Raw genomic sequence first — 21,625 nt, 5'->3', positions numbered from 1 at the left:
TAACAAGTGAGTGGTTATTACATGTTTATTGTAAAACATTATGACCATTCAACAAAAAGAATCTGCAGGTATATTTTCAGAAAAGCGTCAACAAGATTTATTGTAGTAGTTTTCAACCAAGCCATATACAACTGCAAAAAAACGACGAGTTGCAAAACAACTTTTTACTTATAATTATTTTTTTATTTTACTACTTATAATCCATAATATAATAAAATTCTAAAACAATCTGCAAAACGAATCATAACGAAAACAAACGACATATAAGATTTCGTAATCCTGCTTACCATCCTGAATAACTTTATATTAATATATATGTATACCTAGTGAATATTATAATGATTCAACTAGGTACCAAAGTATGTACATATAATATGTTAATTTAAAAAAAAAACAAATGACAATTTATGATATTTTTATTTTTAGGAATATTATATACATAAAATATAAAATGATGAATATTCTTAACATGGTTGTTTTTTTTTTTTACATACATATCATACGAGGCCTATCATTCATTATATGTAAAATTAAAATACATTTTTTTTTCACGAGGCTGTTGTGTATGCTTACCCTCGCCGTTTTTGTTAATGAATAATGCGTTTCAATGGCGCACTAATATAATGTGTATACCTATATGGTTTTGGTGGTACATTTGTCACTTATGACATTTTCGCATATGTGAAATTGTGAACACATTATATAATGATACAAACTCTGCCCGTGCGCATCGCAAAAAATATGGGACCGGAATAACAACGATTGTTATTAAAACAATGCTCCGATGAAGAATTGAGCAAAATGCGCAAATGCGAAAACGCCGTGTGAGCGTGGGCGAAGGCCAAATTATATTATGTACCAATCCGACAGAAATGAAACCAATTTAAACACTTAAATGTTCGTTATTTTTATTTTGTAATAATACATAAATACCTTAATAAGCTCAATTCGATATTTATGTCACATTGGTGGTGTGGAAAGGTATGGAAGAAAATGGTTAGGTTAGGTAACGCAGAAAGGGAATGGTAAATGATAAAAATAAACATCTTCGCTAAATAAAAAAGGAAAATTTGCTTCAAAGAAAAGTATATTCAGACTGACTGATTTTTACAATGTAGACAGGAAAATTAAGAAAGGTTAACGAGTCACTTAGATGGTTTTTAGTTCTTATAGAATTAATAATGGAAAATCAATGTTTAGCATTGAATTGAAAAGTTAATCCAAGACAGAAAATATATAATATAAAAACATTTATTTGTTTGAAATTTCAACTATATGGACTCAACAAATACTGTTCTAAGCTAATAAGTAATAACATTCTGCAGTACATATAACATATTCATTTTAAGTTATAGTTATAGTTATAGTTACAGTAGTAGGATTTCAGTATAATAATATGTTAAGAACACAATAAGGTAAACTGAATAACTGTAATAATCAGCAGATAAGGCATTAACGAATTTATGCAAATTTATTATAAAATTAACAAAATAATAGTTAAATTAATTGAAATTATTGAAACTGTACATTCTTGTTAGAATATTTAATATACTGGAAGATGAAAGTTGTATGTAATTAAGTATTGTACAATTAATAACTTATCAAACAACGTTTTATTATATAATTTAGGCAACATGAACATAAGAATACCAACCAAATTTAACTAGTAAAGCCTGAAGTATTGTCTTTAATTATTTAACATCAACGATTAACTAAACATAATTATCATAAAAGAGTCGCTGCGCAGTTACAGAAAATTAGATTGTGTTTGAAGTAAAAACATAAAGAGATAAAATGATTTTATATGATTATATCCAACAAATCACAAGTGAACCCAATTTGCAAATGTCGGACTCCCAAGAGCTTTGCTCGGTCATAAATAACGAACGGCCAAATAATGTTGTACGAGGAAAATTAATAACAACGGTGAATTTACTATAGATGTTTGTCGAGTAGAAAAAAATATATTCCTTGCTAGTTCGGGCTCGTAAGTCCCGGGGAGACTACAAGGAAGCCAATTAATACGCTGTCCTCAAAACTTTAAGTTTACACTTTACTGCAATATTCTTCCACGAAACCGCAACACGATACGTCCAGAAGACAGCTGTCTACATTTCCTAATTTGGAGCTTAAATTATTTTTACAATAATTAAAGAAACACGCCTGACGCCCAGACTTTATTGCGAACAACAAAAGTATACATTGTTATGACGTTCGTTTCAGTCGAGTGCTTTGTATAAAGTTCTAAAAATAAATAACTAAAAATCATTTGACCATCTATACAAAAAAATGCCAAGATCCAAGACATGACAACAATAAAACTTTGATGATTTTAGTTTACATTTGTGTGAGTAATAAACTGTTTGTGAGCCAAACCTTTATAATTATGAGATTAATTATAATATAGTTATATTTAAATACTTACCTACATAAAATAAAATAAAATACATTATGCATTTAATAATATTATATACATTTAAAAATAGGTAAATAGTACTAAAATGACACAGAAAACTTACAATAATATTAATAAACTTCAACCATGATAGGGATTATGTCAACTATTAATTGTATCAACAAGATTTAAAAGTCATAATTAAAATAATAATAAATCATACATATTTAATTACACCACATCAATGAAATATATTATATTAAATGTCAGTATCCATTAAAATAATTTTTCTTGTTATTAATATTACGAAATAAATATTTACACAATAAATAATAGTTCCCTCGCCATTTTCATAAATAATATTATGACATTGTTTGAATTTATATCACTTTATAATTTATCTTACACGTTACCTATAATAAACAATAAGGAATAATCAAGAAAAACAATAATATTTACCTATAAAAATCAATATCTATAATGTTGTGATTATTTGCTAAATTATGTTTTATTGTTGTCTAAATAAAAAAACACCTTTTTTGGGTATTATCATAATTAGTATAATTCAGACTTACCAAAGTTTTTTTTATTTTTTGATATATTCTGTCGTTCTTAATGCAATCTAAAACGAAATTAATATGTATATTAGAATTGTCCTGAATTATCGAAATGATTTGTTTAATAGTTAATTATTCGTATGAAAATTCTTCTTGGAAATAAGATTTTATAATAACAACTATATTGTAATAATTTGTCTGCGTATATTTTGATGTGCAGCGTGTATTTGAAAGTTTGGCACTAGACACCGTAGCAGTTACGTTCTGAAAATTGTAAATATTCCTCAAAACATGTCGTGACTTGTGAGAAGCGGTGACACATAGGTAATGATAGCTTTAAATACATAATAATATAGCGTTTTTGGTATAGTTTTAACCCGGTTTTTTTTAACTTCTTTGTCACACTGTTAAGTTTTAAGAGCTAAACTGCTTCAATAACGGGTGCAGCTGCTGCCGACGTCCAAACGTCATGATGCTTAACGTTGTTGTAGGCGAACTATGATTCATATACACACCAATATAAACGATATTGCGATTACATATTTACATTCACTCAATCAAACAAAACGACGCCCCTTTTACAATAAAGTTTAGAATATAATGTAAATAATTAACTCGAGTAAAATTATAATATGACTATTGGCCACGTTCCAGCAAAAGGAAATTCACAATATGGCAATAAGTAAATTGCGCGTGCTTAGCCGATATATATATACGTGCTTATACACGACACGACGGCGCGTAATAAATCTCGATTTCCGTCAGCATAATATAGTACTCGTATAATACACGACATTAAATTTGTGTATACTGGGGTGATTCTTCGAGCAGATGCTCACCCCCAATTGCGAGGAGTGAGGACTATAATATTGCATACAATATCAAATAGATATGATATGGTACTTAGATTATTAGGTTCGTACAATGTATATTTTACACGGTTTAGGGAAGGTTGGGTATTCAATTTACAACCTTGGTATTTTTTTACTTTAAGTACAGTTTTAAAAAATTGAATACAGCTAAAAAAATATTTAAATATACATACATAAATATATAATTTTTCAATGTGACCTCTCTTATTAAAAATATCTGTGTACGCCACAGGGTTAATTTTATTATACTATTCAGAAAAATCATTAAAAAACAATAGATTCAACAGTCTTTAAATCATTATAGCCCCTATATCACTACCTAAACATTCTAAACCAATAATTTTAATAGTAGACTGTTGTTCTTAATAACTAAAAACTACAAATTTGAATTTGAAAGTTTAAACTTTTAGTTCAAACGATTTAGATACATCAACATTTTCAAAAAAAATCATCTTAAATATCATGAAAATCCAAACATTTAAAAATATGATCCATATGTAACAAATATAATTTAAAAATTCAAAAACACAAATTTCAGTAAATGTAGATAAAATAATATGGTATTGCATGCTTGGCGCGTGATTTCTGCATTAATTATGTCAACGGTATTAAAAAACGACATAGCTATATATATAAGTTATAATATAATGTAACTATTAAACCTGCAGGATTCCGTGTAAGTTTTTAGGGATTAAGTGCGGGTGCTGCATTGTCTCCGAAATCAACTGAAAAATAAACACAATCGAGTTTTGTTTTTCTATCTCATTCTCCCATAGAGACACAGTGTATTAACTAATAAAAATATAGTCACCATTAATTTCTACCAAAAGCCATCCATAACCTCTATTTTTTCATTTTTTTTTGCGGTTGGCACTTTTTTTCTTCCACCGTACACCACCGTCGGAGGTTTATTTTGAGGAATTTATTTTTTGTCCTATGCTTATTTTTTTACTGAACAATCATTATTTATTATTATTTTTATTACTATTACTAGTATTATTTTATATTTTTTTCCCGACTGAGTCGTACAGACAATGCCCCACAAGCCAGTATCAAAGACTATACTTGGAATATATATTATGTATATATATGTGCATAGTACAGGTATTATGAAATTCTGTGGTGTAGTTTTATAAAAAATGTATGATGAACTCCGTTTCGCCCCGTTGACTTACCGTCAACGGTAAACGTTATGACAAGGCAGTTCCGTCACCGCCTGCCCCGTCTGTAGCTGGTGTGTAACTTTTGCCGAGCTTTGTCGTGGGGAAGACGTTTTCTGATGCACGCGTTTATTTTATATATAGGCAAGCTTTAAAAACAACGAACTCGAGCAAAACCTAATTTAAATCGAACAAAAGCATCTGCACAGCGACCCGTGCGATTCGATGTGTGCCTTACGCGTCATGTCACCCGGATTATAGTGCCTCATATTATTTTACTGAGTATCTAATAATATGTAGTTAACATCAATCCACATCTCTGATTTAACGATGTAATTGTGATTTTGTTTTTACTTTAAATATTATTTTATTTTTTTGAAAGTTAACCCCTGTCGGTGTATTGTCAAATATGAAATAGTATATACACAAATAATATTATAAATATTATACATTGTTTAAGTTTATATATTTATTTTTAATATAATATATTTAACTAATTGTTATTTTACTCGCAATTATTGTTACTATATTATATATTTGTGTTTGAAAATTGGACAATTCGTCCTTAAATACATACGTCATACATAAATAAATAAGTACATTATAGTTTAGTATAAGTTATACTATAACAAAAAGGAAACTTAAAACAACAAAGCAGTTATTGTAAAATGATAATATTGAAAAAAAATTACGTATTGGTTTAAACGATGAAATATTGCGTAAAAAAATATTTCTGGACAGGTTTGTGTAAAAAGTCATTGGATTGGCACATTAATGATCTAGATGTAAGATTTCTTATAATTCTTTGTGTTTCAGTTATTATTTCAAGTAAAACTTTTATGAAACAAACTCAAATAATGTTAAGTCCTGTTTCTTATGAACTTATACCAAGTATTTTAATGACTAGACAGTAACCACGAAGTGAATGAAGGATATTAAGTCAAAAATCATCAAAACATGAATATAATTCATCTCTTTTCTACATGGTTAATATGTCTAATATCGGCTAATGTTGAAAGTGCCCAGAGACTGTTAATCCTTATTACTTTAATATCTATCGAACTAACACCGTATTATGCAGTAAAGTTAAATTAATTGAGTTACGGTTGATGAAACCCAGTTTCTTAGCTGTGGAACTAAGTGTGAATGGAGTGATATCGATGAACCTAGATGATCTGTGGTTAGCGTAGTACATGATAGGGTCATGCAGTTTAAGCTATACAAGAAGTATATTTTAACTGTAAAAGAGCGGTGGAAAGTCATGCAATTTAATTTACCAATAATCGGTAATAAACCAACCGTATCACACAAATTAAAAATAATTTTTCAAGTGAATTACCTACTAGCTAGGATTTCAATTGAATTGAAAACAGTAATTTAATCACATGGTCTATAATTATATGGTTAAATAATAATAATTATTATAAATAGTTCATGACAATCATGATTCACAACAGAAGATAGATATAAAAGTTGAATTGTACTTGTACCATTATACATATTTTTCAACCAAAATCAATTAAAACATACTTCAGAACAACTAAAATAATATTTATTTTAAATATGTTTGACCAAGGTCATTCAGGGTATGCATTAATATATTAATATTGATAATTATTACAATTTTGAAATTATGTACCACAATTTGCGATGGTGATTTTTACATTTTAAAGACATTAATATTTTAATAATATAAATATAATAATTAATAATAATATAATATTAATATATAAAAATTAAATTCCAATGCCTGTAATAATATTAACTAGTTCTATCCTGATGGCCTGCGAATTATCTATATAGAATTGACGCTGTTCGATGGCTAAAGTTTAATTTAAAAAATTTTAAATTGTCCAAAAGTAACCTACATTATTCTATTAATATAATAATTTTATAATCCAGTAGGTACATTAATAATAGCTACATTTTTTATTTATATATTTTGAATAATAATTTGTTATTCATATTTTTAATGTGTTATGCAATTAATGAAAACTTAAATTCAAATCTACGTATAAAAATACCTAAATGATGTTGATTTATATTGTTATATACATATGATAAAAGCTTATATAGCTGGCTTATATGCTTTCAGTAAAATTGTTCATATAAAATGGTCCATCTAATATATTATATTGAATAAATGAATAATTTAAAATCTTGAATGAACATCAGCACATTAAAACAACTTGATCTACTGAAAAGGGGTTTGTGGCTATTGATAAAATGTAATTACTTTGCTAATGGCTGATGAGAATGAGATCTAACAAAACTAAAAAAAAATCTATTTTAAATATATGAGAAATATTCTCTTATTCTTTATTATTTGGATAAATATTAAATATACGAGTATAGAAACATATTTAATGTAAGTAAGTTTAGGTGGGCTTCAAAATGAAACATAATAATCCAGGAATGTCCATTTCTTTGATTTTTTTTAGCTGTTGTAAGTACCTGACAATGTTGTCCGATAGCAAACATGTATGGCAAAAAAACCCTAAATTAATACATCTCATAACATTTTTAACTTACTGCCATTATTATTGGACGTGGTATAAACTGTTAGTTACAGACTAATTTTTAAAATTGAATAAAATATGATAAATAACTGTTAGCCATGAAATAATGTACCTAATAATTATTTTTGATGGAAATTATCAGAAAAAAAATCTTAGGAGAAACGTATAGGTAAAGCCCGCAGTATTTGATTTATCATATTATAATAATGATTATTATATTATACAATCAAAGGTTTTCAATTTGTGGTAGTATATTTTTGACGAGTTTTATCTTGATTGTTCTGATGTTATTTTTATATGTCCTAAATATATATTGTTGAACCTTCTGGTTTCTTAAGATAAGAATTCTGCTGACAAACTTTATTGATCTGAGGTCGAAACACTTCTATTTACCATTATTTTGCTTTGATAAACATCCATAGTTTACAATTAGATCATTTTTTGAAGTAAAATTCATTGTTTGTATGGATAGGGTGAACTGTATGACTGTCAATTAATTCACTGTTAGTTATTAATAAACAAACTTTTTTAATATTATACGGTTAGAATAAAATTGCTAATCAACTTTGACAATAATGGAAATTTCAACATCATATTCATTTAGATTAAAATTCTATATGATAGACGTAGGTAATACGTATTATGCCTGAGATTAAGTATCCAAATTATTAAAACCCTCTACCACTCATAAAATATAAAAACAGTACACACCCAGAATTTAATATTAGCAACTACTATATTATAAACAATCATTAACTTCTCAATAAAGCAAATTTCAAGTTAGAAATAATTAACCTTTCCTCGAAATGTCTTCTTCGTTATCGTTTATATTACAATATGCTATAAGTACGTATATAGGAAAAACAAGTTCATCTTATCAATAAATTGAATCTGTTCAAAACCGTATGAATTAATGAATTACATATTAATTGTATGTATGTATATTTGTTTTATTAAAAATAAAGATCTTGTTTATTTTGTTAAAATGAAAACCAAATAATACATTCAACCGCCTATAACGTACCTATTGATGTTATTGAATGAATTTTAAACAACTACTATGATATGATAAGATCTTACAAGAGATCTAATACTAAAATAATTATACTATATTTATTCTTAGTAGTTGAATCTTATTTTATTCATACTATCGACACAGTTTTAATAATGTATAATTATTTAATCTTTAGAACAGTTTAAATTAATTATATTATGCGGTTCAATGAAATTTTCTGATAAGAATATAACTATATAATCGATATATAAAATATATATATCGAAATATTAGCCTATAGCAATACTTAAATATTTTAGTTTTTATTTTTTATTTTATCTAAAATGGGCGACATACATTTATGACATATTATTATGATAGCATACATACAAAGTATAAACAATAATGATACTAGGTACTAACTTCAAACAACATAATCATGGGATAAAATAATATTATATTGTCTCAATGATACTAAAGACTGTTTTATCATTGATTATCAAATGTTCTTTAAATCAAAATAGTAGGAAATACTTTTTAACGAATTAATTTATTTGCAGTACTTATAGTTATAAATTCGAGTGTATAAAATTATCATAATATATGATAATAATAAACAATAATCGATATTTTATTGTAGACCTTAAAATATTTATATCGTTTCTGAGTTATATTTAATATATTATATATAATTATAATTTAATCATATAGGATATTAATCAACTGGTATAACTGAAGTATTATATAATATAATTTAATCTCATAAACATACTCTTACGATGGTAAACTTTCATTTGGCAGTTTCTTCTTTTTTTTATATATATGAATTATAGAATGCCTTTTCTACTGTAACATTTTTGAGTAAATTTTAAATGTATTGTATCATAAGTATTCAAATAATTGACTAAATACTGAATAATAAAAAAATTAAAAATTAAAATTCTTTGAAAAAAATTAATTTCTATGATATTTTTACCAATGATAAACCATGCATCGTCTCCCAGGTATATCTGCAAACGACTTTTATGAGCTCATCCCCGCCAAGTCGATTACAATCAAAATACAAACGTGAGTGTTGAACGACAAAACAAAAATAAAAATGTACCTATATAAGCAGTATTAATTTATATACATTTATATTGTGCATCGATCTCCTGTTTTTGAAAGATCGTATGTAAGGTACAAGTACGAGGGCGTAAAAAAGTATGTGTCTACCATCTGGGTAAAGTGATTTATTTATAGGAAAACACATCTGTTACTTATTTATTGTCATTCGCTCTTAAGGGACAAAAACATTGGATTTCTTCTATTTTTTTAAGTGACAAAGTGATAAACATGGATTGAAATTAGTGATGGGAATAATCGAGAGAAAATAATCGAGTAACTCGATTATTGGTATTTATCGAGTAACTCGATTATTAGGAAAAATAATCGAATGATAACAGTAATTACTAATTAGTAATTACTATTTATTAGTAGTTACTAGTTACTAATAAAATACTAGTAATTCGAGTATTATTTTATTCTACTCATCAGTTAATGCTTAGAAACCATATTAATATCTCTAATATTGTAATATCTTAAAAAAGAAAAAATGCTGTTAAAATCTTAAATCCTGTAACCATACCATAACTGTAACTAATGGCCATGTAACTGCCGAGTTTTTTTTCTTGATCAATAAAAAAAAAAAAAAATAAGTGTAATAATGAATTCGTATTAACCATGTTTTTAATTTTGTATTAATAAGTTGAATATTGGTTGATTTTTAATCAATAATGTTTAATGTTTTGATTATTTTAATCGAATGAATATCTCGACCATGACGAAATAATATTTCGATTATTTTAATCGAGTGAATATCTCGATTATAGTAATATCTCGATTACTAATTACTCGATTATCGAAATCATTCGATTATTCCCATCACTAATTGAAATACAAATTAAAATATGTATATAGCTATTATTTCAATATTTTTTAAAATATTATCCATTATGATTACCTTGTAATCTTTCTTAAGTAGTTATTTAAAATATCAAACTTTGATACAACAATACATAAATAAGTACCACATTTCTGCATTATTAAATTTGACATACGCACAATTTTGGATAAAATATACCCAAATAAGAAATACATTTTCAAATAAAAAAATTTCTTGCTAAAACTACTTTTTTGTCCATTTATTTAAACATCGTTTTACCAATGGACAATCAGGCTTCAATGCTGAGCGGAGGGATAATATTTTTATCCTCCCATTTCGAGGGCATCACACTGTATCCATTGAACTGGAATAGTCTCATTTGGATCCACCAATATCCTGCAATATGGTAGGCTGCTCCCCGCGTAACCCTCATCACATTATTGAGTCGTTTATGGCAGGTATTAAGTCTTGGAGCTCCCGTAGAAAATGTGAACATTTTTCAAAAATAAATAATAGTAGTGAGTAGACATACAAATAATGGTATGCAGAAGTTCAGCGAAACATTGGACGTTAAAATGAAGAAATTATGTACCTAATTATAATAACATTAAATCATATCTATATTGTATTTATCGGGTTTCAAGTCAAGTGATTTAGCGATGTCGCTTTTGAAACTAATTAACAAAACAAATGGAATATTTGTTTATTTTTTTTACATTCATAAGTTTATAAAATCTAAACTGCAGTAATATTATCATTTACTTTTTCGAGAACATTAAGTATTGGGAAAATGTCAGATTGTTATGGAACCACGTTCCGAGATGTACGAATGAGTGCGATGGACGAAGTGCAAATAAACGTTTGAGGTGGAATTGAGAACCCTTACCAACTAGAAAATGTCTTATGAAAGACATTCAAAGCCTACAACACGGGGCAGAAATATCAAAGAAATTTCGAATAGGTCATAATATGAGAGAATAATATATAGAAAATAAGCTATATCAAAAACCAAAAAAATTTAATTAAATACTTAGTTATAATTATAAGCACAATGAGGGTTAAAATTCTGGAGTTAGGCTACAGTCCACCTAACAAAACTATTAATTTAAAATAACCCATAGGGGGCTCATATCTAAATAAATAAGAGATGTTTTTTTTTGGGGGGGGGGCTAAAGTAGCTGCGTCGCCACTGGTTATAATAGTTGACGCAATTCCGTTAACCCGCCTCAAATATAGTGAAGGTAACGATTTCAATCATGTGTTATAATTTGTAGGAGTATATTCACAATTTCTCCAAAATCTATATAGAACTCAGTGTCGTTTTGTCGTACAAGTCATCAATTATTACATATATTTAAACCTTAAATCACTATTCTAACAAATATATACACACAAAAATACGGTTTATTTGACTATAAATATATTGATATTCTATATTTTAAGTTTTAAGTAGTTACATCATGTGTGTATATAGAATGGTTAGGTATATATATATATATATATATAAAGTGTATACATATTATATATATATATATATATTATACATATATAAGTGTATGAGAGTCAACGCGTGAGACTTGAAGTTCGATCGACTTTCAAAGTGCGTTCTATTCATCGTTGTCAAATACAATTGGTGTAATCTACAGGTGAGCCCTTTACATGGTACATTGATTAATGAATTCAAATTGTTGCATAACGAGAAACGAAAGAAAAAAAATATAAGTGAATGATCGATAGTTCAATACTAGTTGCTATACTGGGCTATCTGTAATTAAAAATTAAGGATAATTTACTAACATAAATATAATATGTACGTCAGTGCATAAAATATAAATGTGGAAATCGTTGACCCCAAGTATTACAGTTCTTAATTACACTCATCGTTTGAGGGTTGAATATGTTATCATCCAATATCGACTATCTACGATAATCGGTCATCACTCACTGTACAATGACTCAGTAAGTTGCAATGCAGGGTGAAAATTTAACAGTATTATAGGTGCCTATCTAAGTTTATAAAACAGTGTATTGAGTGATAGAATATATTTTTTAAATTGCAATACAGCAACCGCCATCCAAATCGATTTTAGATGACCTTAAGAAGTTAATGTATATTTTTTTAAATCCGTAAAACTAATAAAATTTGTGAGCTTCAAAGATACTTACTTATACTAATTTACTATTGGTTCAGGGCTTATGGTGAAGATGCGAATAACTACTAAACAATGGTCACACTTAGATCGACATTTGTTTCGTAAAAACTATTATATAAACATAAAAAACCTTTTTTCAACAATTATTATTAAACAGTTTTATTGCATTTATCTTATACTCGTATATACGGAACAGAGACGTAACATATAGCTACTGTCAGTAGTATTTTGTTAATTGCTTTCATTTTTTAACTTATCCATCGAATAAAATTAATAAAACTCTTAACCATTACTAGAAATAGACTTAGTTTTAAGACTATATTTTACATAGAAACCGTCCCTAACATATAGCTGAAGAATAATATAATACGCATGAGTAACAGACGCAATCACAAGTCTGCAGATAACTACTATTTTAATCACTAATAACAATATAGTAAATAAAAACTAATGTAATTAAGATTCTCGGCTTAGGATGGTTTTACAACGAAAATTTTGCATTGTAAAATTTGATAAAGATTTTATTCCACCATATTATATTTTATACCTATAAATAGCTATCCGATATTTTAATAAAATCGAGAAATTCCCTGTATAATATTTCCTTAACTCTGAAAAAAAATTCATGCCAATTATTAATTATTTAAAATTCTTTAAAATTGTTTTCATAAAAGTATAATAATATAATATGGAGCAGAACTCTAACCTATTAATACATATACACATTACACACGTTTGAAAAATCCTAGAGTATAAAGACTTAGTAATGATAACGTATATAGATTAGCGTAGCTATAATTCAAAATACAAAATAACTATATTTGATGATAACTTCAAAACTAAAGCCGAGCGTGAAATTATGATTGTATTCATTTTTAGTTGTCAGCATATAAAAATCCAGCTCGAAAAAAATCAAAAAAGGGAGTATTGTAAGAGAGAATAGGTACCAAGATTTTTGTAATAGGTACCTAACCTAACTACTTTTTTTATTTCATTAACGGAGTGGAATCACTGAACTTTATAAATATTATTATAAGTGTGACACGCACGTATACATTTGTATACGTATGCACAAGTTATAATATATGTTTGCATTAAAAACTGCTCAGTATCGTGGGTCTGAAAAACGATCTATTTCTTTTTTTTTAAACCGTCGACAAAAGTGTGACTATAGTAAATTGTTGACTTTATTGTTACATTGAATATGACCCGATTTCCCGACTTTCGTTTACTTAGTTAAATGACAAAAAAAAAAACAAATAATAAAACAAATCGTTCTAAACTATTTTAGATAAAATATCATTTTTATGGAATGAAAAACAAGTAATGTTTTCCAGTAAGCGTATAAAAATTAATAAATCATACAAATATCTTTGCTCAAGTAAACATCTATATAGAATCTATAATTTATAAATACAATACAAGAGTATAATATATTACGGTATTTAAATCGTCACAAAAGCATACCGATTGCATGTTTTAAGAACTTAAATTAAAGAAAAGTGGGACACTATAGCTTTGAAAAATAATGTATTAAACATTGTCACAATGTTATATGCACCTACCTCTACAATGTAATAATATTATATGTATTATATATTTATAATTTATATATATATATATTATATATATACTATTCGCAAGTATTACGTTCCTTATATGAGTAAATTCTTTATTATTTTGAAGTACCTTGTAATACTTTATATATTACGTGGATGTGTGATTCGAACGGATCAATTAAAAACAATTTTTACCAGCTTAACGGTATGGATAATTAGGTATTGGACAAATTTTATATCAACTCAAAAACAACAATAGCAATGATATATTTGAAATCGTCGAGGACAAAATATTATGAAAAAGTCGGTGGTGGCGTTTCCACGGGTCTTCTTTGAAGCGTACATTATAATAATATAATATGTACTTTCACGCCGAGCGTCGCCTCCGCGGAGCACATAGGGGCTTCTCGCGTGGCGGAAGGAAAAGTTTTCGCCGTCGGTCGATCGCGCCTTTATATATCATACACTACACACTCAAACACACCAATACTAAATATTATACATACAGAGTGGTTCTATTATCATCATTTAGGTAATATCTTAAGGAACTCGAAATGTTTTAAAGAACAAAACCTTAAACGTTGTTTTAGGTACGTTATATTTCATGAAAAATTATTCGATTCAAGTTAAAAAACACCAACTTGTATGTATGTACAATAATATCGGTTACATATTAATGGAGTTCAATACCTGAACGAGAAAAAAATAATAAACGAATTATTGAGGTTCAGTACAATGAGAAAAATATAACAAATATTCAGCACTCAATAAATTACTTTGAAACAAAATATATATAATTCAGTCCACGCAAGGAAAAGTTAAACATATCAATTGACTCCGTAGATTTTTTTAGTCATAGTGTGCATTTCTATACCTAGTTCTGGTTGAAATAGGAATCCTAAGACTGCAGTTGATCACTGAATTATTACATGAACCGAACCTAACCATGAAAATTATATCTTAACTTATGAGAACGAAATTACAGAACAAATGCAGCATATTTTACGGACAAAAAAAATATTAAGATTTGAATACAAAAAAAATCGTCACTAAGTTTTTACTGATATATGGCATTTAATTAATTGATTAGTTTAATAATACATTATAGGTACAGTGTAAGGACATACCTATATGTATCAAATTTATCAAATATTTACAAACCAACATGAAAAATAAATAGTATATGGTTTTAATTTTACAGGACTCAATTAGTATTTAGTATACTAGTATTTACTTAAAAATACCAAGGACTCAATTTATATGCAGTCAACAATAATATATCGGCGGCCAGTCTACCTAACCTAGTCTACCCACCAAAACACTCGTGACGTTAAAACATCCAAATCGACTGAAATGGTTTTCTATTATTGAAACGATTTGTCCGCCATAAGAATCAGTTTTTATTTTTTAGAATGTTTGCAATAATAGTATTATACTCTAATTTACTCCGAAATAATATATTTTATTGTTTTGATATCATATAATATCATAGACTCATTGGTAAGGTTAAACTAGTTGCCAAGAAAACAACACTAATATTATTTTTATTAATAACGTCATGCCTAGATGTGGTAAAAAAATTCACGAAATGCATGGCCAACAACCAACTTATTACTTACTACCTATCTGGTTAGTTTCGAAAATATCGTAGGGACTTGTAAAACCAGGTTCCCCCTATAATATTATTGCCTGTCTTGTTCTCCTATAAAGTTGAATACGTATTGAACTAGTACCTTGGTAACGTATTATCGACATTTTTTGTCTATGTATTTAAACTTGAGGAATATTCAAATACGACACTATAAGTCAGCCCGGATTTAAAGTAGGACTCTACTGCTATTATAATAGTGTTTCGTGTGAATCATGTGGTAAATGGTTAGTGGTTAACATGCAGTTACCACAATACACTAAACAGTGTATACTATTTACGTTTATCTGTACAGGTATGATGAACGCTCAAATTCGCTTTAAACGTGAGTTTAATATTGGTTGGCATTGGTAATGCGGGTTGGGGATTAAATGCTTACAAACTAGGTATATGACGTTAAATGATACGACCGTGTTATACTTGACATTTTTGAACTAGGTCCAAGTGTCCAACAACTAGGAAACTTGGTCTAACGTGTGGTAAAGAAGATTAAGCACACTGGTATACCAAAAGCTTACCGTGGATACCAACCAACACGGCAAAGGGCTTCTATGCACTTGCACGTATACGCGTGCAATGGAAACCCAACTTTAGACTTCGGGGTGAGGTTAATTGGTTATTAAAATATGTGGTTATCGATCATTTGAAAAATCGGTTTTACATAATCGATGTAATGAAATTTGGCAAATAAAATGAAAGTCCTTTACACAAATCATAATTATATGGTTTACAGCACTCGGCGTAGTAGTGGTAACCAGCTACCACCTTAAACGTAATTATTGTACATATGTAGGTAGGTATATAGTTGTTACAGATAAGACACTTACTGGTTTAACATAACCCTGTTACGGGGCTGCGGGTTTTTCCGGTATCCACCGGAACGGGTGAGAGAAGATCGACTGTAACGTAATCGTATATCTTTTGCGTTCTAAGTGTGATGCTGATCGGTTCTCTTCGCCACGACGACGATGCGGTCGGAAATAACGAAACGAATCCGCTCGAACGATCGACGAAACGCACAGCGGTAATTGAAATATATTATAATAATAACGATGATATTGCGATAATAATATGTCACTGGTCGCGTTCTTTATGTATACGTAACGGTAATATTATTTTCATGTGGACACACATGCAGCGCGAGAAAAAAAACCTCGCACAATCACTAGCGATTTCGCACGGAAACGAAATTTCTCCGGACGACCGCGACGGCGATTGCGACGACTGTGACTGCGACCGCGGTATGAGTGGTACGACGACAACGACGACCGCGGCGGTGCGCGACTACACGACTGCGGTAACCTACGTAAGTACGACTCTGGTACCTCCTCCTAAGCCGGCCGATAACGACAACGCCGCGATGTACGTGTGTGCGCGCGGACGCCGGTCGTGTGTGCGCTGCGGCGCTGGGCCCTTGCGTTGCGGTGCCGGCGGCGGCGACATGCGCGAGCTGTTTGTACGCGTGCGCCCGACCGTCGCTCGGCCACCCGATCACCCATCCCTCACCCCTCCCCTAGTACTGCGTAACCCCGCGGTATGCGGTCCCTGCACCACCCATGGCCACCTACCAATTCTTCGCGGCCAGCGCCTGCAACGATGGCGACTTCTTCTACCCACCCGCACACCGACCTCTCACCGCCACCGACTCCACGACGGGTCGACGACGTCTGCGGTGTTCCGTGGTCGGGATGGTTGTAGGGACGGGCGGTGGTGGGAGAGCGTGAGCGCAACAGACGCGAAAAATCGGATCCAAAAACCGAAAGAAAAAATAACGTGAAACGCCTCTTCCGCCACCTCCACTCCGTCAAATTCGATACACCTACTTATAATACAAACCCATTTATATTTAAATTAAACCTTTATTTAATGCACTTTTTCCCTTTTATTATTATTATTATTTAGCTTTTAACCTAAACAATAATATGACGTATTGAAGCTCGAAAATTATTAACAAAACAATATTATTTAGGTGGCATAATAATCAAACAAAAATAATTTAGGTAAAATAATAATAAACGCACGATCTTCAAATATAAAATATACAACATTCAAATTCAAATAATAAGAAAAATTATATAATAATAAAGATTGTCGATTAAAAATAACTGAACGACTAAAATTTAAAAATAATATGTACTATGATATATTAAACTTGTTTAATATATATTATATATTTCGTATGACAAAGTAGAGCAACAAATTTAAACATGTAAATAATAACAAACTATATGGAATAGGATACAAATAATAATAATAATAGGATACAAATAATAATAATAATAAAATAAAATAATATAAAATAAAATAAAATAATAATATGTCTAATATGGCAAGTGGTAACTATTATGGCTGAGATGAATTTGGAACTATAAGCTAAAGATTCATGTCCAGATTTTGTATCCAATCAATCACATCCATGTTAGCTGTATGGATATCATAACTTATTTAATACAGCTGTAAGAGAGAGGAGCACGTTAATTAATGCAATTAGTTCGAACAAAAATATAGATTGGTGGGTCTTTAATGGGAATATTATCAAACGAATTTTGGTTGGACACAACTTCTGCGAATATTTTCATTTTGGACTCCGTATGAACATCTGGAACCTTGGTTGAAGAGATATCAGGAGCACCTATTTACTTAAATTATAAAAAAAAACACAAATAGAACACAATTTTATTAGAATTAGTCACAATATAGAAATCTAAAATTACTCAACTAATTAGTCAAAAATAATTGTTTTACAATCATAAGCGATGCTACCGAAAATGCTTATACTGTCTACCATTATATATACGAAGTCTTTTCAATTTGAGCACAGTGTGTACAAACACGCTCAAAGAAAGTCTGAATATTTCAAAATAAAATGTATTACATTACACCTTGGTATCCTACAAGCATAATAACGCGAGAATATTCTCAAAACCATTAAAATACACTATTTCATCAAAAGTCAAAATCAATTCAACAATATTGTCTGGTAAGTGCTTCGTTATGTATACACACTACACTTACGCCCTCACTGTAACAACATATTTAGCTTAGCTTTATTGTTATTATATTTGATACGGTATCAAAATTATAAAAGTTCGAATACGAATATTTTATAAATAATGTGTAACTTACTCCGAGTTTCGTTCTGTAATAAATTGGCAGCCACACCCACGCATGTTGTATTACTGTCTTCGTCGTAAAAAGTTTAACATAGAAAATTTGTGTTTATCAAAACTAATTTTGTGTTGCTAATCAAGAAAATATTTTAACGTTGGAGTGAATTGACCTTATAAAACATAAAGGTAAGAACGAAATCTGTACACGTATTTTTTTGATTTTTGTAGATGTTTAATTTCTGAAATGAGTGATGAGTATTTAAATATTGAATAGTAAAATTACTATTTAAAATTGCTCATAACTCGCATTAAAATAAAATAAAAAATGAACATATAAACACAGATAATATAACATTATCTTTAATACCTTACATTTAATATTGTAGTCAATTTTATATCAATATTACATATCACATATCATAATTTGTGTAACTATATCCACTTTTACAGTTTAATATAAGTACTTACATACAATATTTGTACATGTCTTATCATCTATAATACATAGATTATACGAATATGTCGCTTGTATATAATATATATCGTTCATGATAAAAGTTTTAATTTTAAATATAAGAATTGCATGATTTATTTAATAAGTGGCTCAGTAATTTTAAAATAGGAATTCGTAGAGAGTATTAATAAATTAGAATTTAATTGAACTATAGTTTTTTTATATAACAGCTGGATACTGGTTAAGCTATTGTTTATAAACTGCACTACACTATCTGACTGACTCTAAAATCTAATATCAATGTATTGATAAGGTGATTATTTATTTTTAAGTGGAATAACCAAAATACAATAAACAAATTAGGAGTTATAAGTTGTAAATTTACAGAATAACAATTAATAATTTGGGGTACAGTGGGGGCATGCAACTACCACTTCAATAGTTACTGCCTCAGCCACATGTCTGTGTTTTCCATAATATTAAAAGTAAGGATGCTACAATTCGTAGTTCCAAAAAAACAATAGCAATGAAAAAAACTCCTAGATTTGTTTGTAATCATCGTTTACCCTTCTCCAATCATCGTATCCGTATTTAATCGTTCACGACAAATATTTGCGACAAATATAATAATACGATTATGCTCTGATCTATATAAATATAAATAATTAGACAATACATTTTTAGTATATTTGGGCATGAATAAACTCATTTTCCCAAATAGATCTGTAAATTGTTTAGCCTACAATAAAAATTATTATTCGTTCATTTTGATATGAATTAAGATATGTATCACGAAGTTGTTCTTGTCAAAACGGAGAAAAATAAATGTTTCACTAGTTCATAAAGTTAAAAAAAAAAGTTTGAAATAAATAATATATTTCATAGTTAACACAGAACCGTAATTTAGCCACATTATGTCTTGTTGAAATAAAAATGTATACAGATGTATACTACAAAATGAGTGAAAATCAAAAACGTATTTAAAAATTATCTGATGATGAAATCATGAAAAAAATATTTTTCTAACTATTTAAACTATGAAAATGTTATCACACGGCGATATGGTTAGGCTATTTAGGTACACCGCTGCCTGAATGAGATAATTATTTAGGTAGCCGAGAATGATTATTATAATATTATATTTATTTGTAGCAGTTTTATTTTTCGTTGATGATAGTTTGAAAAATAATCATATAATATCAAAATGCATAAGTACCACACTAATATTTTTTTACTATATTATTTGATCATAAAAATATCATGTTTGAATTTGATATATAATTCTATAGAACAATACACTAACTTCGAATTTCGATGTTTTTGACTTAATTATGTTCACAAAATATGTTAATATGAAAAAGGTGTTAAACCTTTAAAATATCATGTTAGATATAAAATTATAACAATCTACTTGAAAATTTCAGACATCCGTTCCGACCAATCATTTATTTCAGAATTTATAGTTTTATTTATTGTTATTTGAATTTACATTTTAAAATTATTTAGTATAACACAACAGATTCTATATCATACTATAACAATAATATCTAGTGTTTGGAATTTGTCTCATATTATCCTGAATTCCCAAAGCGTATTTAAAATTATGTTAAATAATAACAATAGATACATTATTATATTAGGCATGGGACATTTTGAAACGTCTATGCCATAATAATATTAAACTCCACCAATTACAATTCTAAACAATTTATATGATATACATTCTACCTATAACTGAAATTAATTATTAAATATTATTAGTATTGAATATAAAAGCCATCAATTGTCGAATTACGTTCAGTAATAGTTTGACCGGTTAAGCTGCCACGTATCGTATTCTACAGGAAAAATCGTAACTAAATACGAATTTATATTAAAAAAATCATTAAATGTTCATTATATTGTAGAATTTGCTAAGCCCCGTATTTGTTGAGTTTGATTTATCTAAAACAACATTACTATGCTGAAGTACTATTTTTACGAAAAAAATATGTTCATACTATAATATATTGTTTTTGGTCCTTCATTTATTCATAACTTGGAAGACTTCATGACATTAAAAATAATATCGCCTTGGAATGCAAGCTGTATTATTATATCTATTATTATTACAGTAAAACTTATATATTATTGCGAAGTCTCGTGGTCGACAACAAAGGTATTTGTGTTCTAGATCAATTCGTTAAAAATTGTATGGTACTAAACAGATTTGGTTTGGTTCTAAAAAGTATTTCGTTAAACTGAAAATGTTATTAAGTGAAAGTTTCGCCGTATTTATAT

At 28.5% G+C, this 21,625-nt stretch overlaps 1 protein-coding gene across 9 annotated transcripts in view; it reads right to left on the bottom strand.

Moving 5' to 3' along the window:
- Positions 1-17,165, bottom strand: part of LOC111030074 (potassium voltage-gated channel protein eag-like) — a 227,644-nt gene extending 210,479 nt beyond the window's left edge. For 5 of the 9 annotated variants that reach the window (XM_022309399.1, XM_022309407.1, XM_022309404.1 and 2 more), the window contains exons 1-2: positions 16,609-17,164; positions 2,971-3,017 (exon numbers count right to left, since the gene is read on the bottom strand). The gene's annotated coding sequence lies outside the window, so the exon portion shown is untranslated. Of the gene's footprint in view, positions 1-2,970; positions 3,018-16,608 lie in introns of all 9 variants that reach the window. The other 4 variants (XM_022309403.1, XM_022309405.1, XM_022309402.1 and 1 more) reach the window with 3 other exon arrangements.
- Between the last annotated feature and the right edge of the window lie 4,460 nt (positions 17,166-21,625).

This window comes from Myzus persicae, unplaced genomic scaffold, assembly GCF_001856785.1.
Source record: "Myzus persicae strain clone G006 unplaced genomic scaffold, MPER_G0061.0, whole genome shotgun sequence".
In the NCBI taxonomy this organism is placed as follows: Eukaryota; Metazoa; Arthropoda; class Insecta; order Hemiptera; family Aphididae; genus Myzus; species Myzus persicae.
The sequence above is the reverse complement of the archived record's forward strand: the minus strand, read 5'-3'. Positions and strand labels throughout refer to the sequence as shown.